Here is a 27767-nt window from a genome sequence, read left to right as displayed (position 1 = left end):
TCTAGTAAAAGCTATGGTTTTTCCAGTAGTCATGTATGGATGTGTATGGATGTGAGAGTTGGACTATAAAGAAAGCTGAGCACTGAAGAATTGATGCTTTTGAACTGTGTTGTTGGAGAAGACTCTTGAGAGTCCATTAAGACTTCAAGGAGATCCAACAAGACCATCCTAAAGGAGATCAGTCCTGAGTATTCATTGAGAGGACTGCTGCTGAAGCTGAAACTCCAATACTTTGGCCACCTGATACGAAGAACTGACTCATTGGAAAAGAGCCTGATACCGGGAAAGACTGAAGGCAGGAGGAGAAGGGGATGACAGAGGACAAGATGGTTAGATGGGATCACTGACTCACTGGACATGAGTCTGAACAAACTCTGGGAGTTGGTGATGGACAGGGAAGCTTGGTGTGCTGCAATCCATGGGGTTGCAAAGAGTCGGACACAACTGAGTGACAGTACTGAAAGTCAGTGCAAATAATGATCTGTCCAATCCTCTTATTTACTGAACTTTTTCATGAAATTAAACTAGGAAGCTCAAGAGGTGCTTTTGTCCTTAAAGAGTAATAATTTGAATGAGGAAAAAGAAAGAAGGACTAAAATCTTGGAGCTGAGATTTTAACATTAAATCATTAGTTTTTGGATAAGATTCCAATTATTACTTTGCTAAAACATTAACTAGAAATAGCAGTATCTCTCTCCATTCAGGTCTTCACTTGTGCTTGGGTTTTTGTTTAGATATGACAGGTTTCTTTCTTTCCTCTTTAAATATGTTTAGTGTTTGGGAGCATTTTATATATTAAAATTTACCTAGATTATATACCATTTTTTAGCAGCTCATCATGTATGTGATATGGATAAGAATGATGATCTTCATCATTATAACAAGTAATAATTTGCATTTTTAATTGTATATCCACACTTTCTTTTTCCTTCTCAGCAGTCATTATAGTGCTATGGATTTCTCTCCGGATTCATTCATCATGGGTCGATCTTGAAAAATATTCAACTTGCAGCTTTTCCTCTCTTTTTATTTATAAAACAATGGATTATATATTTCATTATATTTTATTATCTGGAATAGCTTCTGAACAAGAAAATATATAATTTGCACTCCTGGATCCAAATTGGATTGGATCAGCACAGTTGATCACTTCAGCACAATTTAGACCGAAGTAAAACTCAGAATTTTATTTTTCCTGTATTAGAAAACCTAATTATTGTATTTTTTGCAAAGCAGACCAATTTAATATAGCAATTAAAAGACTATATTAGAAGTCAATTCAGTTCTATCTTTCAGTTCAGTTCAGTTCAGTCCCTCAGTAGCGTCCAACTTTTTGTGACCCCATGAACTGCAGCACGCCAGGCTTCCCTGTCCATTACCAACTCCCAGAGCTTGCTCAAACTCATGTCCATTGAGTCAGTGATGCCATCCAACCATCTCATCCTCTGTCATCCCCTTTTCTTCCTGCCTTCAATCTTTCCCAGCATCAGTGTTTTTTCCAATGAGTCAGTTCTTTGCATCAGGTGCTTTGCCGAAGTCCTGGAGTTTAAGTTTCAGCATCAGTCCTTCCAATTAATATTCAGGACTGATTTCCTTTAGGATTTCAAAGAGTTCTATCTTTGGCTATATTGAATACTGGGTCTAGTCCTATTTCATAAATAATCTATAACTATCTCTCATCAGTTATAAACTGTTTTCTTTCACCATTTATATGAAACTGAGATTGGTTATTTATTTAATCCTACATGAGTGTTTAGAGGATGGTTGTGAATGTAATTGTTCTCTTTAGAAAATATATATGGTATTGACAATCTACTAGCAACATTAACTAACACGTATTTTCTCCAAAGACACAAGGAAAGAAATTAACAATTCTCTACCAAACAAAAAAAAAAAAAAAAAGGCATGTCTTGGTGTAATCTGCATAAGTACATTTTTCAAAGAAATCTGATAATGTGATTTATTTTGTATATATGTCAAAATAGGCATGCTAGACAGTAGCTTTTTTAAGATACAGTGTTAATAATAATATGAAAAAGCTATAATGGTTAACTGTAGTACCTAAAACCAAATTGCCTGAGTCTGAATTGACTTTGCCCCTGCTGAACTATGGTTACATGGACAAATAACTTAATTGCTTTATCCACGACTTGGCTTTCTTCATTTGCAAAGATATATGGTTTTTCCAGTAGTCATGTATGGATGTGAGAGTTGGACTGTGAAGAAAGCTGAGCGCCAAAGAACTGATGCTTTTGAACTGTGGTGTTGGAGAAGACTCTTGAGAGTCCCATGGACTGCAAGGAGATCCAACCAGCCCATTTTAAAGGAGATCAGGCCTGGGTGTTCTTTGGAAGGAATTATGCTAAAGCTGAAACTCCAGTACTTTGGCCACCTCATGCGAAGAGTTGACTCATTGGAAAAGACTCTGACGCTGGGAGGGGTTGGGGGCCAGAGGAAAAGGAGACGACAGAGGATAAGATGGCTGGATGGTATCACTGACTCGATGGATGTGAGTTTGAATGAACTCCGGGAGTTGGTAATGGACAGGGAGGCCTGGCGTGCTGCATTTCATGGGGTCGCAAAATGTCGGACATGACTGAGTGACTGAACTGAACTGAACTGAGACATTCCGCCTAGAAAGGCACACATATATTAGGAAATAATTTTAGGTGTTTCTGGGCCCCCTGAGATGTACCCACATACTCCAGATAAGAAGCTGTGATTGATACATTATGGAAAATTACTATCTAGCACTCTTGCTAGTGTCGAGACAGATTGATATAAAAATTTATCTACTTGCAAATTTATATTAGCCCACATCTTTCAGAAATTAAGCTTGAATAAATGCATTTACTAGTTGATTTAAAATCAACCAACCAACCAACCAACCTTCCTTTAACTATAGCCTGTCCATAAAATGTAGAATATTGAAGCCAAAATATGTTCACCTGGGGACAGTATTCCCATTAAATATATAGCCAAAGGAAGCAACTTATTTTCTATTATTTTTGAAAAATTGACAGGCCTGCTATTCTCATTCTGGTTTATTTGGGGAGTTTAGTGCAAAATTCCCTGAAGAAGCAAGCTACATTATCCTTCACACTACCCTTCTCAAGGTCTGGTGCCTTACAATGCAGATCCTTATTTGATTTTAATGATGAGCAAGGCTGTGTAAATTCCAAAGTTCTTACAATCACAAGAATTTCAGAATTGCAGCTTGGCATAGCTTTCAGAGAAAGGCAATGTTTTTCACATACACTAGGCCAAACAAATCACTAGAAACTTTAAGAAGGAAAATGAGTTTCTTCCAGAAAAACTACATAAGTGATATCACAGTTTGTAGAAAATACACTTTTATCCAGTAGGAGGTCCTTTTTTCCAAAAATATGGGATAGTTTGTATAAAAATAAATATTTAGGAATTGAGACTTTTAAAAATAAAGTCTAATGTAGGCTGTTTAAGTTGTTCATAGTTTGTGACTAGCTAACTCTATGCTTATCCATTAAAAAGGTAGGAACAGTTGGATTTTCTGAGCTGCAACATTAAATATATATGTATATAAATATATAACTTTCCCAGGTGGCACAATGGTAAAGAATCTGCCTACCCATGCAGGAGACACAAGAGATGCAGGTTCGATCCCTGGGTCAGGAAGATCTCTTGGAATACTTCAGTATTATTGCCCGGGAAAACTCATGGACAGAGAAGCCTGGCAGACTACAGTCCATAGGGGTGCAAAGAGTTGGACACCACTGAGTACCACCACCATCACTGATAAGTTGTCTCTCTAGTGTTGGAGAAGAGCAAGTGGTGTTTTCAATAATAAATCAATAAATATATAAATATTTATTTAAATTTAGTCAGTATTTGCATCCCCACAATTATGAGGATTTAAAAGTTTCTGATGCTTTCATTTTCCCCTAACCACTCATTATGAAAATTTCAAATATACAGCAAAGGTAAAATAATCATTTACTTTTTAATTAAAAAATGTTTGCTGAGTTCCCATTAAACACAAGGCAAAATATTTGCTTTGAATCTGCTTGAAAAGATATGACATTTTCACAGGAAATGACAATTATCAATAGAATCAGAGGATATATTCTGCTTAACTAAGCAGAGAGATCTAAGTTACACAGAGATCCAGAGTGGAAGATAGTCATAGCTCAAAATGATTCATGTTAGTTACTGCTTTAGAATCTATTCACATGGAATTGGTCTGCTGTGCTGTGGTCCATGCGGTTGCAAAGAGTCAGATATGATTCAGCGACTGAACTGAACATGGAATCGAATTGTTTCAGACCGTTTTAGAGGCTACCTAATAGTACTGGCACATGTTGGTAAACCCATTGTCATGCATGCATGCTCATGTGCCAACACATACACATACACACTTGACTCAACAGTGTACTCCATTCTCTCACTAAGACAAACAGGGGAGCAGAGGAATAGAAAAGTGCTTTCTTCACTGCATGGGTGTAAACTACTCTAAATAAATGTTATCACTAAGCAGAAACACATGTGTATCTTTAAAGTGCCATTGATTTGGAAAACAGACTTGGGAACTTACGTGTAACTGCTAAAAAGATCACATCTGTGAGAAAAAGAATAAGGCTGCCAGATATTTGGCTTTGTGTAGTCTCATGCTAAACTGTTTATTGGGACTGTCGTATACAGAATGCTGAAAGAGCTATTGTTCACTTAAAGGGAATGCATCAAATTGGGAACTTCGCAATCGTGTTCTAAGAAGGAGCTGAGAGAATCTGGAGGCTCTGACATGATATGCTTTAGTGTTAGCACTGATTCAATTTACAGACTGTTGTTTATGAAAATCTTTTCTGGTACAAAAATATGAGACTAATATGAGTGAATTTAGTCTCGTTCCCTCTAGTGGAACTATTACTAACATAACTATATCAGAGTTTTCTTTTTATTATTCTTACTTGCACCAGGTGTATGAGTGGCAGAGTTAGCTATCTTCCTTCTGTGACATTTATTATATTATTTCTGAAGGAGTAGGGCCATATAAAAGCAGTGCAACTAATAATCACGCTATCTGAATGAAGATCTTACCTACCCTTTTAGTTGACCATTGAGAAAATACAGTAATGCTTAACCATGATATTTTGTACTTATTTTTACACATCTTTGAAGAATACCTTTTATTCCTAAGGAAAACTACCCAATAATGGTAGGGCAACTGAATGATCAAACGTTTTCACTATTGATAATCCACAAAAACTGAATACGTATTGTATTGCCAATAGACACTGGAGTGTCAGGCTGTGAGTTGAGATGCTTCCCTCCACATCTTCAAACTGTGTAACTCTGGGCAAGCTAATCTCTCAAAGAATCACTGTCATTTGTAGATTAGATACACAGATAGATAACAATACATAATTCAAAAGTTTATGGTAAGGAATAAACGAGAGACTGAAAAGCAAAAAAAGCTCATGCAGTAACTGTCATACAGTAATGCTTAATAAATACTGGGTTATTGCTATTAGGGGTCTTAGCTGGTGGCTCAGAGGTTAAAGTGTCTGCCTGGAATGCAGGAGACCAGGGTTCGATCCCTGGGTCGGGAAGATCCCCTGGAGAAGGAAATGGGAACCCACTCCAGTACTCTTGCCTGGAGAATCCCATGGAGGGAGGAGCCTGGTAGGCTACAGTCCATGGGGTCGCAAAGAGTCAGACACAACTGAGCGACTTCACTTATTGCTATTAGACATGTCTATCCTGGGATTTTTGTCCCCTCTAGGGATAATAAGTGACTTCCAGGTCTTTATCAGCCACTCTCATATATTTGGGCTTCCCTGGTCGCTCAGACGGTAAAGAATCTGCCTGCATGCAGGAGACCTGGGTTCAACCACTGGGCAGGCCTGTATTTAATCCCTGGGTCAGGAAGATCCCCTGGAAAAGGGAATGGCAAGCTGCAGCAGTATTCTTCCCTGGAAATTCCATAGACAGAGGAGCATGGCAGGTTACAGTCCATGGGGTAGCAAAGAGTCCGACATGATAGAGCAACTTTCACAATAACAATAATATGTTTAACCATAATAGTGAGAAATGAAATTACTAAAGCTGAAATGTATTCAACATCATTTCTCAGAAAGCAGTTAGCATAGCAATGGCAGCTAGAGATATAAACTCTGCAACAAGACTCAGTGATTAAGTTCCAATTCTGCTACTCATGAGTTGTATGACTTTGGATAATCAACAACTGATGCCTCAGTTTCTTCACCTACATAACAGCAATAACAATACAGCCAACCATTTATAGCTGTTATAAAGATGAGAAACACTATTGTTTGAACAACCGTTAGAACGGTGCTTATGCTTAGGAAACATAACAAATGGTAAGTAAATGTATGCAACTGCAATATTGTGTGGGACTTTCCCTGTGTTAATTATTCTTATGTCCAGGTTTCAAATATACTCAACACGAACATTACAGGCATATCAATCAGATGAGGCACATATGTACAATGAGGCTGAATCATACCCTTTCCAGCACAGAACAGAAGAGTAGAATTCTGAATCTCCAATGTAGAATGACCAGGAGAGACCCAGTTCTACAGACTGATTTAAGTGCCACTGATTCTGCTTAGGATGCCCTACCATTCATCATCATAAACAACCCTACTATGTTTCTCTGGCTCAAATAATTGGTGGTGGTGGTGTTTAGTTGTGAAACTGTGTCCAACTCTTTGCAACCCCATGGACTGTAGCCCATCAGGCTCCTCTGTTCATGAGATTCAAAGAATATTGCTATTTAAGTAAGAAGTGAAAGAAGCAGAAGAGAAAAAGCTCATATTCTTTCTTTCAATACATATGACCTCAGAAAAGAGTCAGTTAAACCAATCTCTAAAATAGTCATCAAGTATAATCTGAGTACTCACACCTAAAGTGAGGACGACAGCATCAGAAAAGGTTTTCCTCTAATGGGGTGCATCTACTTCAGGGTACTGGGCCTTTCTGCCACAAATCTCACCATGTCTGCATTTTACAGTTTATAATTCTGTTAATAAAAAATACTTATATTTAGTCTTAACACCCATTTTGTCTTTAGGTGATGTGATTTCAAGCCTTATGTAAACTTTCACTAAATTCCTTTTCAAATCACATAAAATATCACCATTTAAAATATATAGTATGCTAAAAAGGACTTCCCTGGTGGCTCAGATGGTAAAGCGTCTACCTACAATGCAGGAGACCCAGGTTTGATCCCTTGGTTGGGAAGACCCTCTGGAGAAGGTAATGGCAACCCACTCCAGTACTCTTGCCTGGAAAAGCCCATGGACAGAGGAACTTGGTGGGCTATATAGTCCAAGGGGTCGGAAAGAGTTAGACAAAAGGCTAAAGAGGGAAAATATTAAGATTTTAAATTTTTTTGGAAAAGTCATCACTATTTCCATGTCCACACTAGTTTTTGAGTACATGGTACTGATATATTCACATAAGATGGATTACATAAATTGCTTTGAGAAAAATTCCAGTGTGTGGTGTCTGTGTGTGTGTATGAGTGTGTATGTGTGTGTTTTCTGACACATGATTGTCTGCCATATATCAATGCAAGAAATTTGTCTTCTGGGATTCTTCATGTCATTCTATTTTCTCTTCCTTAAATCACTAGAGAAGTCTTTAAGCTTCTGAAGCTGTTCAGGAATCATTAATTTTTTGAAAGATAAATTGCTGGTTGAAGCTTAGGAGCTACTTTTGGCCCAAAACAATATCTAAAGCTGTCAACGTCTGTCATTATCCTGATTAAATAAAATTATGAACTGGCCACTACAAAGGATTTCATCTAGGATTCTTATTTATACACTTGTTCAGAGTATTTTTAATTGGAAAAATTGATAAAATTACTCTTGGGAACATTTGATATCCATGCAAAACTACTGTTTAAGATAGCTGAACATTCTTAGAAGAGCCATGCAATAAAATTGAAACATGCAAGTGAACGTTAACAATATTTCCAACTTATAAAAAATATAATCTCAAAGGCAATGCCAAAGAATGCTCAAATTACCGCACAATTGCACTCATCTCACACACTAGTAAAGTAATGCTCAAAATTCTCCAAGCTAGGCCTCAGCAATACGTGAACCGTGAACTTCCAGATGTTCAAGCTGGTTTTAGAAAAGGCAGAGGAACCAGAGATCAAATTGTCAGCATCCGATGGATCATGGAAAAAGCAAGAGAGTTCCAGAAAAACATCTATGTCTGCCTTATAGACTATGCCAAAGCATTTGACTGTGTGGATCACAATAAACTGTGGAAAATTCTGAAAGAGATGGGAATACCGGACCACCTGACCTGCCTCTTGAGAAACCAGTATGCAGGCCAGGAAGCAACAGTTAGAACTGGACATGGAACAGCAGGCTGGTTCCAAATAGGAAAAAGAGTACATCAAGGCTGTATATTGTCACCCTGTTTATGTAACTTATATGCAGAGTAGATCATGAGAAACGCTGGACTGGAAGAAACACAAGCTAGAATCAAGATTGGTGGGAGAAATATCAATAACCTCAGATATGCAGATGACACCACCCTTATGGCAGAAAGTGAAGAGGAACTAAAAAGCCTGTTGATGAAAGTGAAAGAGGAGAGGGAAAAAGTTGGCTCAAAGCTCAACATTCAGAAAACGAAGATCATGGCATCCGGTCCCATCGGATTGCCACTTCATGGCAAATAGATGAGGAAACAGTGGAAACAGTGTCAGATTTTATTTTGGGGGGCTCCAAAATCACTGCAGATGGTGACTGCAGCCATGAAATTAAAAGACGCTTACTCCTTGGAAGAAAAGCTATGACCAACCTAGATAGCATATTCAAAAGCAGAGACATTACTTTGCCAACTAAGGTCCATCTAATCAAGGCTATGGTTTTTCCAGTAGTCATGTGTGGATGTGAGAGTTGGACCGTGAAGAAGGCTGAGCGCCGAAGAATTGATGCTTTTGAACTGTGGTGTTGGAGAAGACTCTTGAGAGTCCCTTGGACTGCAAGGAGATCCAACCAGTCCATTCTGAAGGAGATCAACCCTGGGATTTCATTAGAAGGAATGATACTAAAGCTGAAACTCCAGTACTTTGGCCACCTCATGCGAAGAGTTGACTCATTGTAAAACACTCTCACGCTGGGAGGGATTGGGGGCAGGAGAAGAAGGGGACAACTGAGGATGAGATGCCTGGATGGCATCATTGACTCGATGGACGTGAGTCTGAGTGAACTCCGGGAGTTGATGATGGACAGGGAGGCCTGGCGTCCTGCGATTCATGGGGTCGCAAAGAGTCGGACGCGACTAAGCGACTAAACTGAACTGAACATATATGATTGGTATTTATCACATATTTTTCATTGTGAATATGTACTGAACACAAAACAAATGATAAGTGCTGTGATAACTTCTGAAAAGAAAAAAACAGGTACCACCTCTTCTCAAAAATTGAGTTTGATTTTAATTCTTGCCATTGAATTTCAATTTATGTGGGAAAAAAACTTACTTCAGATTTTAACCAACTTCTAAAAAGCTGAAGAATGTTTCACATAATGTCTTTGGCTATAATGACTATTCACTTAAAACAGGTTAAACCTGTCACTTAGCATGTTGAGAGCTTTAAAAAATGTCCTGTTAACATAAGATGTATTTACCAACTTTGCACCTACCTGGATTTTCTGCTCCCTTCCACTATAATATGGGCTTCCTCTGCGGCTCAGCTGTTAAAGAATTCGCCTGCAATGCTGGAGCCTTGGGTTCGATCCCTAGGTTGGGAAGACCTCTTGGAGAAGGGAAAGGCTACCCACTCCAGTATTCTGGCCTGGAGAATTCCATGGACTGTATAGACCATGGAGTTGCAAAGAGTTGGACATGACTGAGTGACTTTCAATTCCACTATAATATAAGCTTCATGAAGTCAGGGATGTTTGCTATAAGGCACTCAAATGTAAGTAATAAAATGAAACTCTCTTTTTCAGTGTCTATGCAGCTTTACATCTCTTCAGACACCTTTTTTTTTTTTTTCCTTTATTGGTGACAGAGCATGGTGCCTGGGAGTACCTATATAGAGGCAGACGTGCTGAGTTGGAATCCCAGTTCTGCCACTTACTGACTGTGATCATATGGGATATCTCCATAAACCCTCTGTGTTCAGTTTCCCCACCTATAAAAGGGAGATAATAACACCTCTTCCAGAAGCTCCTTGTAAGGATTAAATAGAAAGAACATGTAAATTTTTTTTGTATAGAAACTGGCATATTATCTATTCCCCATAAGAATAATGTGCCGTTTTTATAACTTATCCAGTCTAACATTTGATCAGTGATATAAAATTTATACCAAAAAAAGTAACTTATATTCACTGTCTGGCTTTCCCTATAACTCGTCACCCTCGGTCCCTGGAACACCACTTGAAGAAAGATAGATAAGCCTGTCTTGATCCCTTCAAGTGATGACAGAATTAGGTATTTTAAGGCTGTGATTGAAGCATGTATAAAACTTCAGCTTAGTTGGTCCAGTTTGAGTCGAGGGGACATGTAGAGATAGAAGCAGAAATATGTTTGGAGAAGTTCAAAAGTACTAGATTATAAAACATACATGATATTAGTTTCATGACTAATGGAAAATTACCAAAGATGGATGACATGTGAATGCAGGTATTCAAAGAAATTTATGGGAGCTTTATTCTACCGGTTGCATTAGTATGAAATGTCTATGGATGAGCATGCAGAGAAGTGAATAGATAGAAGCAAGAAATTTTGCAAAGGTACCTCTCAACATGTGTAAGATGATTTGGACAGTAAGGTTTCACAAATTCAAATGTCCTTATGGGTCTTACTCATATACAGTCATATGTATTAGAACATATGGGGAAAACAAAGGACTTAGTGAGGGAGCCATCCTACCTAAAAACATTTACAGTCAATTAAAAACACAGTTTCAGCCTCAGAAAATTGATATTTACTCCCCACCTCACCTATTCTAAGATGGCAAGATAGCAACTGTAAAGTAAAAAGGAGGAAAGGGATACAAAGGATATTTTAGAGGAAAAATGAGTATGACCTGATGCGCAGCTAAGTCGCTTCAGTAATGTCTGACTCTTTGCAAACCTATGGACTGTAGCCCACCAGGCTCCTCTGTCCATGGGATTCTCCGAGCAAGAATTCTACAGTGGGTTGCCATGCCCTCCTCCAGAGGATTTTCCCAACCCAGGGATCAAACTAACATCTCTTAAGTCTCCTGCATTGGCAGGTGGGTCCTTAACCACTAGCACCACCTGGGAAGTCCAAGACCTGATGACTGGATGTATAAAGAGAATAAAGATGAGAGATGTGTTGATGATAATAGCAGCATCACTAACTTGGACTGCATTCCCTCCAAATGATGGATTTGGAGGATAACCCCTTAAACGGAGATCCACTTCAGGAGTCTTTGATTTCTTTTTTCCTTCTAGTTTACCAGGTGTGATATACACTCCAGCCAATGTTTTTAATTGAGCTTCATTATCATAAAGAATATCCCAAAGTAAGATTTTTTTTTTCACTAAACAGAAGCTTCTCTACACTAGACACGTGGCCAGAACAATTTCTAAAATCTCTGCAACTAACTCCAGTGTTAGCATCTCTTTCATCTAGAAGTTATCACTGAATCAACATCATATTTTTTCTTCTATAAGGCAGTTTTACTGAGGCTTAACATTTGATGTAGCTAAATGAAAGTGATGCATGACTTATACTAAAATGGAAGAAAACAATCTCCAAACTCCATTTTAAATAAATAAAGCTTACAACCCCTTAGCAAGATGAATAAGCTTTTTCATTTTATGGACTTTTGACAAAGTTGTAGATACAAATGTGAATTGGCTGAGGCAGCAGAAATTTTGCAGTTTAGTACTTCCAAGATTATTATACTGTAATTGCTAAAACACACACACAACATCTAACATTCTTTTAAGAAATTAAATATGCCCTGTAATTTTCAAAAAAATGCTAAAAGATGTATTTCTGTATGCAGATTTTCAGAAAAATATTAACTGATCCATCATTCATATAGTAATTTTATTCCCTCATGATTCCTCATTATGAAGATATCTCTTATAGAAACAGACACTACCATTTTTTTTGCTTAAATCATTTCAATATACCATAACTGGATGTTTGCACCTACAGTGAAAAAATTAGGTAGGAGAGTTAGATAGGTATTTAAATGATTTTTACAAGAGAGATGTTTTATATCTAGAATATAATGTTAAATGGAAGATTAGAACACAAAATGGTATACTATACACAAAGCAGTGACTTTAGAACACAGCCTCAAATTCTTTAACATTTTTTGCCACCGCGAGGGAAGGTCTAAGTACTCATCTTGAATCTGGATTAACTGTAATTGCTTCAGCCAGTAGAATGTGGAGGATGTGACACCATCTGAATTCTGAGACTAGGTCAGAAAAGGCCATTCTCCTGTGCAGCCATGTCAGAAGTTAGACTGTCGGAAACTACCACACTGGAGAAGAAGCATGAAGGCACTCTGATTGACAGTCCCAGTTGAGCTCACCTTCTGTCGCAGACAGATGGGTGGAGAAGCCATCTTGGATTTGGACACTCCAGCTCAAGTTGTTCTAAAATTTGAGGCTGCTGGGTTCAATCCCTGGGTTGGGAAGATCTCCTGGAGAAGGAAATGGCAACCCACTCCAGTATTCTTGCAAAATTCTTGGAAAATCCCATGGATGGAGGAAACGTAGGCTACAGTCCATGGGGTCGCAAAGAGTCAGACACGACTGAGCGACATTTGCTAATTTGCTAGCAGCCTCCCAGGTGGTACAATGATAAAAGAATCAACCTGCTAATGCAGGAAACACAAGAATCCCAGCTTTGATCCCTGAGATGGGAGGATCCCCTGGAGAAGGAAATGGCAACCCACTCCAGTATTCTTGCATGGAAATTTCAAAGGCAGAGGAGCCTGGGGGGCTAGTCCATGGAGTTGCAAAGAGTCAGACATGACTGAGCATGTAATCCTTGACCTGAAATAAAATGGAACATAAAAAAGCTGATCAACTTCTGTCCTTTCTGAATTTCCTAACAAAATGCTTTTGCACAATAAAATGGCTGTGTTGCATGTTGCTGGTGTGCTACAAACCATATTAGCTTTTAAGAAATGACTGTTACATTTTCAGGAGTTTTGCAAGCAATGTGGCATAGCGATTAAAAAAAATACAATTCAGCAAATTATATCTTTAAGAGCTAACAAATCCTCAAAACTCATTACATCTTATTTTATTTCTGCAAAATAAACAGAATGCCGTGACTAACTGTGTTTAATAGCCCATACCAAATTTATCATATTTCCATATAGGTAGTAACATTTTATTTTTATTGATAAAATCTACTAATTTTAAGTATTAGAAAAGAACTACTAAACATTACTCAATCATGAGATCTATAAGAATGTGCCAATCTATCACCAAAGATTAAATGCTTCAGGTGTAAGTACAGTGTTAGATGGAGAAGGAAATGGCAACCCACTCCAGTGTTCTTGCCTGGAGAATCCCAGGGACGAGGGAGCCTGGTGGGCTCAGAGTTGGACACGACTGAATATTGAACGAAGAATTAAGTGGTAGCATATAGAGAAATTCCATGGACAGAGGAGCTTGGTGGGTTCACAAAGAATGAGATGTGACTGAGTGACTAACACTAGATAGAGAAAAATATAGAAAAATATAGTGTTCTTTTTCTACTTCTTAAGAACCCAGACCAACTGGCATCTTTTGAATCAATAATACTTGTTAGTATCTAGTGATTATTTTAATGAACACACACAAATGAATTTTTAGTAAAATTTCTTCATACTGTACATCAGCTATATCCACTTAAAACTGCATACACTTCTTGTAAGTGACTCTATAGCCCTGATAAAAAATACTTTGCCAAACTAAACCCATGTGAAATTTAATCTCACTTGAGCCTCTTATGAAATTAATTTTAATGCCTAATCATACAGTCTTCATGCTGACAAAATCCATACTGAAGTTAATGAGACAGGTGTCTCCAAGGAATATCTGAATTTTTTTCTTCTACTCAAACATCAGTAGTTCAAAGATCTTGGTTTTAATACTGTCTCCTCCAATAATCTTCATAAGAAAAATTTAAACCCTCAAATATGTTCAAACGAAATCTATGCAAAAGATTAGGTGAAGAGTTAATGTTAGGTTTCCATCATCAGAAACAATCTGATAATTCCATTATCAGAAATAATCCCCTGAAAAAACTTGCATATTTTATTTTCAATAAATAATTATTGTTAATTCAGATATTTCTAAGAAAACTTTACCTGTTCTCTCTTCTCAAAAATGTTCAATCACACATCTTAACGTAGGACAAATTCTGTTTAAAAAGTAACAGAATGGATTTAAGATATTTAATGTAATCTTCTGACAAGTCATAATGCAGTTGACTTTAAATGCTAAGGTCAGAGATTTTATTAGCTACTAACTATGGAATCATCAGATCTCACCAAGATATTTCAAATATTACTCAAAATTATGATAAAAATTGTACTTTTAAGTGTGCATTTTGTGTTTTAATTGAAAAAAATACATAGTGTCTTTCCAAACACTGGTTGCACAATTCCATTTCCTATTTTATAACCAGGCTTTAGAATTATCCTTCTCATGCTGTGTCTATTTGCATTTAAACCTGACATAAATACATCATTAGTCTAAGATGCTTTTTAAAGTAAGTAATTGTACATATCAACTATGGTGAAAATGTTTACTGTAGTGTTAGTCACTCAGGCATGCCCAACTTTTTGCAACCCCATGGATTATAGCCTGCCCTGCTCTTTTGTCCATGGAATTCTCCAGGCAAGAGTACTGGAGTGGGTTGCCATGCCCTTATCCTAGAGACCTTTCCGATCCAGGGATTGAATGTGGGTCTTCTGTATTGCAGGAAGATTCTTTACTGTATATGTCAGCAGGGAAACCCTAAGAGGTGCTATTTTATTACCAAATAAAGTTCAGAGGCATCTGTTCTGTGTTTTTTAAGGTTTAACAATTGTGTTGCTACCACAAAATAGATGCTTGTTGTTGTTCAGTCACTCAGCACTGTCTAACTCTTTGCAACCCCATTGGACTACAGCACGCTAGGTTTCCTATCGTTTACCATCTGCCAGAGTTTGAGTTAAAACTCATATCCACTGAGTAAGTGATGCTAACCAACCCTCTCATCTTCTGTCATCCCCTTCTCCTCCTGCTTTCTATCTTTCCCACCATCAGGGTCTTTTCTAATGAGTTGGCTCTTTGCCTCAGGTGGTCAAAGTATTGGAGGTCCATCATCAGTCCTTCCAGTGAAAGTTCAAGGTTGATTTCCTTTAGCATTGACTGGTTTGATCGCCTTGCTGTCCAAGGGACTCTCAAGAGTCTTCTCCAACACAACAGTTTGAAAGTATCACTTCTTTGGTGCTCAGCCTTCTTTATGGTCCAACTCACATATCTGTACATGATTACTGGAAAAACATAGCTCTTACTATACACTGTTTTGCCAGCAGAGTAATGTCTCTACTGTTTAATAACTGGTCCAAGTTTGTCATATAATCTGAGTGCGAAGAGTACCAGAGTATGACTTCACATTTTCTAGAATTGTAAATTTATGACCTTTTACTTTTTAATATGTATAATTGTATGTATAATCAACCTACAGAAGAAATTACTAATCATAAACTAGCTAATCATCATTTGCTATCAATTTGCTATCAAACAAACCTGAATCAAAAGCAGGATTAAGTTTATTAAGTCAAAAATGCTCACAAAATCTCGAAAGGATGGTGCTATGACTTAATGTGATTTTATATACGGTTTTGCAAAAATAGTTCTATATTCCCTACAAATTTAAGAACTATCTTGAAATAATCAACCAAAATGTATGCCTGATGTGTAGTTAAATCTTTCTCATAAAGAGAACTGGAGATTCAAATGCATTTTCTGATTAATTCTAACCATCATTAGATAAGAAATAACACTAACTTGATGCAATAAAGGACAGAAATGGTATGGTCCACTAACAGAAGCAGATGATATTAAGAAGAGGTGGCAACAATACACAGAAGAACTGTACAAAAAAGATCATGACCCAGATAACCACAATAGTGTGATCACTCACCTAGAGTCAGACATCCTGGAGGGCGAAGTCAAGTGGGCCATAGGAAGCATCACTGCAAACAAAGCTAGTGGAACTTATGAAATTACAGAGGAGCTATTTAAAATCCTAAAAGATGATGTTGTTAAAGTATTGCACTCAATATGCCAGCAAATTTGGAAAACTCAGCAGTGGCCACGGGATTTGAAAAGGTCAGTTTTCATTCCAATCCCAAACAAAGGCAATGCCAAAGAATGTTCAAACTACTGCACAATTGCACTCATCTCACAGGCTAGCAAAGTAACACTCAAAATTCTTCAAGCCAGGCTTCAAAGTATGTGAACCGAGAACTTCCAGATGTTCAAGATGAATTTAGAAAAGGCAGAGGAACCAGAGGTCAAATTGCCAACATTTGCTGGATCACAGAAAAAGCAAGAGAAAATCCAGAAAAAAAAATCTGCTTCTGCTTCATTGACGATGATAAAGTCTGGGACTGTGTGGATCACAACAAACTTTGGAAAATTCTTAGATTGGAACACCAGACCATCTTACCTGCCTCCTGAGAAATATGTATGCAGGTCAAGAAGCAACAGTTAGAACTGAACATGGAACAGCAGACTGGTTCAAAATCGGGAAAGGAGCACTCCAAGGCTGTATATTGTGGCCCTACTTATTTCACTTACATGCAGAGTATATCATGCAAAATGCCAGGCTAGATGAAGCACAAGCTGGAATCAAGATTCCCAGGAGGAATATCAATAACCTCAGATATGCAGATGACACCACATTTATGGCAGAAAGCGAAGAGGAACTAGTGAGTGTCTTGATGAAAGTGAAAGAGGAGAGTGAAAATCCTGGCTTAAAACTCAACATTCAGAAAACAAAGATCATGGCATCTGTTCTCATTAGTTCATAGCAAATAGGTGGGGAAACAATGGAAGTGGTGACAGACTTCATATTCTGGGTCTCCAAAATCACTGCAGGTGGAGACTGCAGCCATAAAATTAAATGATGCTTGCTCCTTGGAAGAAAAGCTATGAACAAACTAGACTGCATATTAAAAAGCACAGACATTACTTTGCCAACAAAGGTCCATCTAGTCAGTTATGGTTTTTCCAGTAGTCATGTATGGATGAGATTTGGACTATAAAGAAAGCTGAGTGCAGCAGAATTGATGCTTTTGAACTGTGGTGTTGGAGAAGACACTTGAGAGTCCCTTGGACTGCAAGGAGATCCAACCAGTCCATCATAAAGGAAATCAGTCATGGATATTCATTGGAGGGACTGATAATGAAGCTGAAGCTCCAACACTTTGGCCACCTGATGCGAAGAGCTGACTCATTGGCAAAGACCCTGATACTGGGAAAGACAAAAGATGGGAGGAGAAGGGGATGACAGAGGATCACATGGTTGGATGGCATCCCCGACTTGATGGACATGAGTTTGAGAAAGCTCCGGGAGTTGGTGATGGACAGGGAAGCCTGGCATGCTGCAGTCCATGGGGTCGCAAAGAGTTGGACATGACTGAGTATCTGAACTGATGCAAACTCTTCCAAAGAGAGAGAATATTTTAACGTCATTTTATCAACTTTACATTTCCCTAATACAAAAGACAAAGACAGGAAAGTTACATTTCTTTCTTTTAATATTAAAAAACATATTTTTGGATTAAAGTGTTGTTCAGTACAGTTCAGTTCAGTTGCTCAGTTGTGTCCGACTCTGCGACCCCATGAATTGTAGTACGCCAGGCCTCCCTGTCCATCACCAGCTCCCAGAGTTCACTCAAACTCACATCCATCGAGTCAGTGATGCCATCCAGCCATCTCATCCTCTGTTGTCCCCTTCTCCTCCTGCTCCCAATCCTTCCCAGCATCAGAGTCTTTTCCAATGAGTCTACTCTTCGCATGAGGTGGCCTAAGTACTGGAGTTTTAGCTTTAGCATCATTCCTTCTAATGAAATCCCAGGATTGATCTCCTTCAGAATGGACTGGTTGGATCTCCTTGCAGTCCAAGGAACTTGCAAGAGTCTTCTCCAACACCACAGTTCAAAAACATCAATTCTTCAGTGCTCAGCCTTCTTCACAGTCCAACTCTCATATCCATACATGACCACAGGAAAAACCATAGCCTTGACTAGACGGACCTTAGTCGGCAGAGTAATGTCTCTGCTTTTGAATATGCTATCTAGGTTGGTCATAACTTTTCTTCCAAGGAGTAAGCATCTTTTAATTTCATGGCTGAAATCACCATCTGCAGTGATTTTGGAACCCCCCAAAATAAAGTCTGACACTGTTTGCACTGTTTCCCCATCTATTTCCCATGAAGTGACGGGACCAGATGCCATGATCTTAGTTTTCTGAACGTTGAGCTTTAAGCCAACTTTTTCCACTCTCCTCTTTCACTTTCATCAAGAGGCCTCTTCGTTCCTCTTCACTTTCTGCCATAAGAGTGGTGTCATCTGAATATCTGAGGTTATTGATATTTCTCCCGCCAATCTTGATTGTAGCTTGTGTTTCTTCCAGTCCAGCATTTCTCATGATGTTCTCTGCATAGAAGTTAAATAAGCAGGATGACAATATACAGCCTTGACGTACTCCTCTCCTGATCTGGAACCAATCTGTTGTTCCATGTCTAGTTCTAACTGTTGCTTCCTGACCTGCATACAGATTTCTCAAGAGGCAGGTCTGGTGGTCTGGTATTCCCATTTCTTTCAGAATTTTTCACATTTATTGTGATCCACACAAAGTCTTTGGCATAGTCTATAAAGCAGAAATAGATGTTTTTCTGGAACTCTCTTGCTTTTTCCATGATCCAGCGGTGGTTGGCAAATTGATCTCTGGTTCCTTTGCCTTTTCTAAAACCAGCTTGAACATCTGGACATTCACAGTCCACGTATTGCTGAAGCCTGGCTTGGAGAATTTTGAGCATTACTTTACTAGTGTGTGAGATGAGTGCAATTGTGTAGTAGTTTGAGCATTCTGTGGCAGTGCCTTTCTATGGAATTGGAATGAAAACCGACCTTTACCAGTCCTGTTACCACGGCTGAGTTTTCCAAATTTGCTGGCATATTGAGTGCAGCACTTTCACAGCATCATCTTTCAGGATTTGAAATAGCTCAACTGGAATTCCATCACCTCCACTAGCTTTGTTCGTAGTGATGCTTTCTAAGGCCCACTTGACTTCACATTCCAGGATGTCTGGCTTTAGATGAGTGATCACACCATCATGATTATCCGGGTTGTGAAGATCTTTTTTGTATAGTTCCTGTATGTATTCTTGCCACCTCTTCTTAATATCTTCTGCTTCTGTCAGATCCATACCATTTCTGTCCTTTATCGAGCCCATCTTTGCATGAAATGTTACCTTGGTATCTCTAGTCTTTCCCATTCTGTTCTTTTCCTCTATTTCCTTGCACTGATCACTGAAGAAGGCTTTCTTATCTCTTCTTGCTATTCTCTGAAACTCTGCATTCAGACGCTTATATCTTTCCTTTTCTCCTTTGCTTTTCTCTTCTCTTCTTTTCACAGCTATTTGTAAGGCCTCCCCAGACAGCCATTTTGCTTTTTTGCATTTCTTTTCCATGGGGATGGTCTTGATCCCTGTCTCCTGTACAATGTCACGAACCTCAGTCCATAGTTCCTCTGGCATTCTATCTATCAGATCTAGGCCCTTAAATCTATTTCTCACTTCCACTGTATAATCATAAGGGATTTGATTTAGGTCATACCTGAATGGTCTAGTGGTTTTCCCTAATTTCTTTACAATAAGATTTTCAGGTGTACCTTATTAGTAATTTGATATTTTTATAAAATATACTTCACGGAAATTTATTATAAAATATTTGCTACATACCATTTATACCATGCAATTTCTCTGATGAATATACATGGAAAAATCTTCAACAACATACTAGCAAACCAAATTTAACAGTACACTAAAAAGATCTTACATTATAACATAGAGGGCCTTATTCCAATGATGCATATATGGTTCAATATCAATCAACTTGATACACCATATTAGCAACAGGAAGAATAGAAATCACGTGATCATCTCAATAGATGCAAAAAACCATCTGACATATTTCAATTTCCACTCATGATAAAAATTCAACAAATTTGGTATAGAAGGAACATGAGTGAAGTGAGTGTAAGTTGCTCAGTCATGTCCAACTCTGTGATCCCATGGACTAGGAAGTCCATGGAATTCTCCAGTCCAGAATACTGGAGTGTGTAGCTGTTCCCTTCTCCAAGGTATCTTCCCAACCCAGGGATCGAACCCAGGTCTCCCGCATTGCAGGCAGATTCATTACCAGCTGAGCCACCAGGGAAGCCCAAGAATACTAAAGTGGGTAGTCTTTCTCTTCCCTAGTGGATCTTTCTGACCCAAGAATCAAACCAGGTTTCTTGCATTGCAGGTGGATTCTTAACCAGATGAGATCCCATATCTTAATATAATAGAAGCCATTTATGAGAAACCTTCCCTGCTGGTTCATCTGGTAAAGAATCCACCTGCAATGTGGGAGACCTGGGTTCGATCACTGGGTTGGGAAGATCTCCTGGAGAAGAGAATGGCTACCCACTCCAGTATTCTGGTCTGGAGAATTCCACGGACTGTATAGTTCATGTACACAACTGAGCAACTTTCACTTCACTTCACTTCTTTATGATAAACCTACAGCTAACATCATATTCAAAGATTAAAAGCTTTCAGATTCTCCTCTATGACCAGAAACAAGACAAGGATGATCACTCTTAACCACTTCTACTTAATACAGTTTTGGAAATCCTAGCCACAGTAATCAGACAAGTAAAAGACAGAAAGGCATCCAGATTGGAAGGGAAAAAGTAAAACTGTCACTACTTGAAGATGACATAATGCTATGTATAGAAAACCTTATGATGCTACCAAAGACGATTAGGACTAATAAATTTAGTAAAGTTTCAGAACACAAGATTAATATACAGAAATCTGTTGTTCTATACAATAATAATGAACTATCACAGAGAGAAAAGAATAAAACAGTCTCATTTATAATCTCGTCAAAAGAATAAAATACCTAGAAATAAATTTAACCAAGATGGTGAAAGACCTGTAATCAGAAACCATTAAATTTATAAAACAATAAAGAAGGGAACTGAAGACAATACAAATAAATGGAAAGCTATCCCATGTTTATAGATTGGAAGAATTAAATATGTTAAAATAGCCACATAACCCAATGCCACCTATAGATTTAATATAATCATTATCAAAATGCTTATGACATTTTTCTGAGAACTAAAACAAATAATACTTAGTACATATAAAATCAGAAAAGACCTATATAGCCAAAACTATTTCTGTGAAGAAAAGAACAAAGCTAGAGGTATCATTCTCCCTGACTTCAGACTATACTACAAAGCTATGGTAAGCAAAACAGTCTGACAGTGCCACAGAATTTGAGACATAGGTTAATGGAAAAGAATAAAGTGCCCAGCAATACACCCATACACATATGGTCAATAATCTAAAACAAAGGATGAAAGACTATAAATAGGGAAAATACTGCCTCTTCAATAAGTAATGTTTGGAAAATGAACAGCTATATATAAAAGAGTCAAAGTAGAATATTTTCTCAATTCATATATCAAAAAAAACCTCAAAATTGGTTAAAGTGTAACATCTAAAACAATAAATCTCCTAGAAGAAAGCATAGGCAGCACACAGTCTTTAACCTAAGTCTTAGCAAATTTGTAACTGGCTCCTCAGGCAGAGGAAACAAACCAAAAATTAAAAAATGGAAAACTAAAAACATAAACACAAATATTCAACATAAACAAAGACACGTATATTAAGACAAAAGTTTGAGTAGGCAGAATCTAAAAATACTTTAAAATAATACATTATGACCAAGAAGGATTTGTCCCAAAATATATATACTTTAACATTTCTAAATGTTCATGAACAGATTAAACATATGACATATAGACAAAGGAAATACCATTCAACTTTTAAAAATGAGGAAATTTTGCCATGTGGGTCAAGGTGGGAGGAACTAGAGGACATTATGCTAAAATAAGTCAGGCAGAGGAAGAAAATACTGTATGATTTCACCTAGCTAAAAGAGTGAAACTACAGAAGCAGAGAACAGAATGGTGGTTCTGGAGGATGTCAGAAAAGAAAAACGGGGAGGTGATAGTCAAAAGGTATAACGTTTCAGTTATATAAGAGGAAAAATTTCTGGAGATGCACCATTTAGCCTAGTGTCTATAGTTAACACTACTGTATTGCATATGTAACATCTTCTAAGAGGTTCATGTTAAGTGTTGCAATAATAAAAAAATACTACTAATTTTAAAAACTAGGTTAGAGGTGATGGATAGGTTTATAGATTTATAGTGATGATTGTTTCATGTTGTATGTGTGTGTGATAGTGGCTCAGTCTTATCTGACTGTTTGAAACCCCATGGACTGAAGCCCGCTAGGCTCCTCTGTCCATGGAATTCTCCAGGCAACAAGACTGGAGTAGGTTGCCATTTCCTTCTCCAGGGGACCTTCATGTTGTATGAAGTGAAGTGAAGTGAAGTCGCTTAGTTGTGTCCGACTCTTTGCAACCCCAGGGACTGTAGCCTGCCAAGATCCTCTGTCCATGGGATTTTCCAGGCAAGAATACTGGAGGGGGTTGCCATTTCCTTCTCCAGGAGATCTTCCCAAGTCAGGAATTGAACTCAGGTCTCCTGCATTGCAGGCATACACTTTATCCTCTGAGCCACCAGGGAAGCCCCATGTAGTTGTATATATTAAACAAGCAGAGCTTTGTATATGTCAATCATAACTCAACAAAGTAAAAACATTAAAGAAAAAGTTAAAAAAGAAAATTAATCTCTGTCATTCACCATATTAATAAAACTATTCTTACCACTTAGTAAACTCAATGCCCCCAAATAAATTCATTATAGAAGGAAATTTCTCAATGCTGTGTCCTCAGAACTTAGAACAACCCCTGGTATATAGCAGTTACTCAACAGATACTAAAAATATATTATTTCAAGGATTATAAAAAAGATTCAATTTATTTGAAATTATTGCAATTTGGTATTTGATTCTCCCCAAGTATTTGTTTCACATATGTAATGATGAATATTAAGAAATTATCCTTTTAAAATATGTGATAAACAAAAGTAGATAAAAGTATGCTTATATAATTTATTAACATACTATTAAGTGATAAGCAGTGATACCTGACTGCACTAGCAAAAAAAAAAAAAAAAGGAAGACTAGCTCACATAAAAGTTTTTGCTAAAATGTGTTCATGTCATCTTTTTTATACTGAGTAGCAGTAGCTGTCAAAAAGATCCTAACAGCTTCAGAAAAGTTTAACTGAATGCCACATGTATTGCAGTACTTAGAGTTATGTGTAATCAAACAGGAATGTACTGGGGAGTTTGTTTCTATCCATCCATCTAATTATTTATTTTAAAATACTGAAGCAAGTCAAAGTCTATGATTAACATTTAAGATAAAACATTGAATCACCTTAAACTTTCATCAACAAAGCTAAATGTCTACTTCATTAAATATAGTTATAGTAGCATGCATGGCTTAGTGATATGTTTAATTGACTAAATAAGCCAAATTAAATATTGCAGATATGTGAGTTACTACTCATGTAGCAGATACAAATCTCAGCCCATGAATCCAGATGGGAAAGATATGTAAGTGTATTTATCCATAACTTATATTAATGTTTATAATAAGCTGCCACTAATTTCAGGTATTCAAACCACTTCCCAAAAGGTTACATTTAATTATGAGTGAAATGTAATATGAAAGCATGGGTAGCGGCTGTGGACACATTCCATTTTCATATTCCTTTTCCTAGTGATAATGTTTCCTCCATAGAATTTTTATTCAGGCCACATCTGGGCCACTTTTCCTGTCCATGATGAATCTATTACTTTCATAGTCCTAAAATTTGAGGGAGCTTTAAACAGAACACCTACAAGCCTTATAGCCTATGTGCCAACTGGAAACCAGGTTCCTGGATTTGAATCCCAGATGCACTGTCCATTATTTATGCAATCTTGAGCACCATAACTAGCATGTGTATGTCTCAGTTTCCTCCTGTAAAAAAAATGGTGATAATAATATGGATTGAAATGTTATTATATTAACCTGCTTAGAACAGTTCCTGACATACAATAGTCTACTGGCTCTAACACTACCATTTTCACATTTGCTGCATGATTTGGCAACAAAATTAGGGCAGAGAGCAATCAGGAATGCAGATGCCAAAATATTACCTTTATTATATGGCTTACATGTGGAGACACATGGATTTCCTAACAGTAAACCCCAGATAATCATAGACTCCTGGAAAGTCATCACACATATCATTACATGATTGTGATGAAACTAAATCTCATAGCTTGAAATCCACACATGACAATTGTATGACTTGTCAGAGATGAGTTAAAACTGAACTTTTAGAAAATCTTCATATTTAAAATATTTAAGAGTAAATGTTCACTAAAATATTAAAATTTAAACTGTCTGAGAAAACTGCTCACAGACTCTCTTCAATTTAAAAACTTACCAATTAGGAAATTTGTGTTGGAAATTTTCGTTTCAAAGTTGAAATCCACTATCAAGAATTCAGACCACTTGTTTCAAAAATATCCTTTCTTTACAGGACCAGCTAGGGGGTAAAAGCTCTACACATTTCCATAAATGTTTCTGCGTGAATCATTTTTTATTAAAACTTCTTTAGATAAAGGGAGATAGAAAATGGGGTCAGAGGGCTGGTTCCTCAGATCTTAAGTGATTAAGGAATGTATTCATCTTTAAATAGAACAAGCAACCAGCATGAGTCTTATAATGGTATACAACACATATTCTGTAAATAATAAAGTAAAAACTCATTGCCACATAGACTACTTGGTGATCAAATAAGAAGAGCGGCAATGAAAATAACAAATTTAAACTTTATTTCCCTTGTATCAGATACTAATCAAGGTGTCACATGTATTAGTTCTTGTAATTTTAGCAACAAAGTACTATTCCAAACTCTTGTTTTACAAAAGAATAAATAAAGCATAGAATAACATAAGTCACATACTCAGCAAGTTGCAGACCTAGGATTTGGTGACCACAGATCCAGATTCTATGCTGCTGAAAATTCTAATAAAAACTGTATCTGGTATCAGTGAACATTTTTGTTTGTTGAGTGAAAATTATAGCATTTTCAGAATATACTTATTACTAAAAAAAAAAGCAGATAAACTATCAATAATTTCTTTAAGGCAAGCAACACGTGGTTTATAGTCTTTGCATAATCTTTAAAATATTTTTGCAGACTTTGTTAACATTCAATAAACCATTTATAGTAAACTCAAACAACTTCACTTTCACTTTTCACTTTCATGCATTGGAGAAGGAAATGGCAACCCACTCCAGTGTTCTTGCCTGGAGAATCCCAGGGATGGGGGAGCCTGGTGGGCTGCCGTCTATGGGGTCGCACAGAGTCAGACATGACTGAAGTGACTTAGCAGCAGCAGCAACAAAAACCAGAGATATTATTCCATAATATGGCTCAACTTCTCTTATCCATGTACTTTTCATACTTCAATTTATAAAATATTAATAACTAATTTGGTGGTAAAAGTTTGAACAAAGTAAACTCAAATTGTTTGGCCAATTCTAGTAGTTTTTGTCTCAAACGCTCACAAAATAAATATTTATTCTGGAAAATAGTGGTTTAAAAATCAAAATTAGGTATCATTACAGTTCTAGGTATTCCAAGTGAAAATTAACATTTTTTAAGTCGTGGAATTCATCCATCATTGGTATGTCTGTATCACCATATTAGGCAAGATGTATATCCTACTGTTGCCATAACACATTACCACAAATTTAATGGCTTACAAAAAATGAAATTCATTATTTTAGAGTTCTGAAAATGACAAGTTTAAATTCAAGGTGTAGGCAGAATAGCATTCTCTCTAGAGGATCTGGGGGAGAATACACCAGTTTGCCCTTTTTTAGTGTATAGAAACTACCTTAATCCCTTGGTTTGTGGCCACCTCCTGTCTCCTGCCTCCCTCCTCTCAGGAAAACCCTTATGATTGCATTGAGCCTACCTCAACAATTCAGGATGTTCCCTTCCATTCAAGCCAAAGTGTAATTACACCTGTAAAATCCCTGTTACCGTTCAAGGGAACATTCACAGTTTCCCAGGATTAGGAGATGGATATCTTTTGTGGTGGGGTATTATTGAGTGGGTAAGAAGGAATATTTTTTTATTAAATATTACATGCCAGACCTCTACGCTATAAATTTTTAGAAGCTGACCTTTCAGGATAAATACTTCTAATTATATCTTAGCTCATAGAATCTTCATTAGAGATGAAGGGGAATAGAGATAAAGAATCTCCTTTTAAAACGAAATGCTGAAGCCTTTAGAAATTGTATCCTTTCAGATATTAAATTGCTATGTTGTGTCATAGGTCCAACTCTTGGTCTCCTTCATCTTGGTTCCTCTGGTTTTGCTTATTATGCTAAAGGAAAGTGTTCATCTCAGATATTTTGATCACTGTAGTTTACTTTCTTGATAATAATAATAATTTACTCATATATGGACAAATAATAGACACAGTTTGGAGAAATATAGTTACTTTCAGAATGAATTATTTTTCTTTTTAGGTGTCTGGATAAGAAGATCATCATATATCACTGATTTCTGGCAAAGGAAAAAATGTACAGGCAGCCTTGAAATGGAAAATAATAAGATCAACTTGTTCACTTCCATCTTTCTATCTTTCTGGCTGTATCAGCTCCTGGGAAATTTCTTCAATCCTTCCTCAGGTCTTTGAAGTATGTAATCGCTATGGAAACACACACACACAAATTTATCATTGAAAACAAAAACAACAATGTTTGATTCATAAATAAGATTTTTTTAAGTATTCCAATAATTAAACAAACATTTTTTTACAGAAATTTCTAAAGGAATTTCCCAATAAATGCCTAAATGACCTGTAATAATTGTCAAAGATTTTGCAAATAATTAGTATAAAATTTTAATAAGCAACCATATAATTAATACATTTTGAATCTTAGATTATTTATTTAAGGAAGTGAAATCAATTATATTCTTTTATTAAAAGCAGGAAGAGCTTTTAATTCTTCCACAATCATATTACAATCCAAACTCACATGATTTATGTATACCATGTAATTTTACTTTTAAATAACATATTTACTATAGAAAATGTAGTTACACAATATCATTAGGACAAAATATAATTCTAATTATATGTATCTTTTCTTGAAGCCAGAAACTCTGAATTCAGATATGGATTATGATGAAGACTGACATGAAATCAATAAATTACATACATTTACGGCCCAGGTTTTGATGGAATTTTTATACACGTGGGCTATGCTTAGTCACTTAGTCACTGCTTAGTATCAGTTGTGTCTGATACTCTGTGTCCCAATGGACTGTAGCCCTCCAGGCTCCTCTATCCATGGGGATTCTCCAGGCAAGAACACTGGAGTGGGTTGCCATGCCCTCCTTCAGAGAATCTTCCCAACCCAGTGATTGAACCCAGGTCTCCCACATTGCAGGTGGATTCTTTACTGTCTGAGCCACCAAGAAAG

This window comes from Ovis canadensis, chromosome 15 (assembly GCF_042477335.2).
Source record: "Ovis canadensis isolate MfBH-ARS-UI-01 breed Bighorn chromosome 15, ARS-UI_OviCan_v2, whole genome shotgun sequence".
In the NCBI taxonomy this organism is placed as follows: domain Eukaryota; kingdom Metazoa; phylum Chordata; class Mammalia; order Artiodactyla; family Bovidae; genus Ovis; species Ovis canadensis.
Note: the sequence above shows the minus strand (reverse complement) of the source record.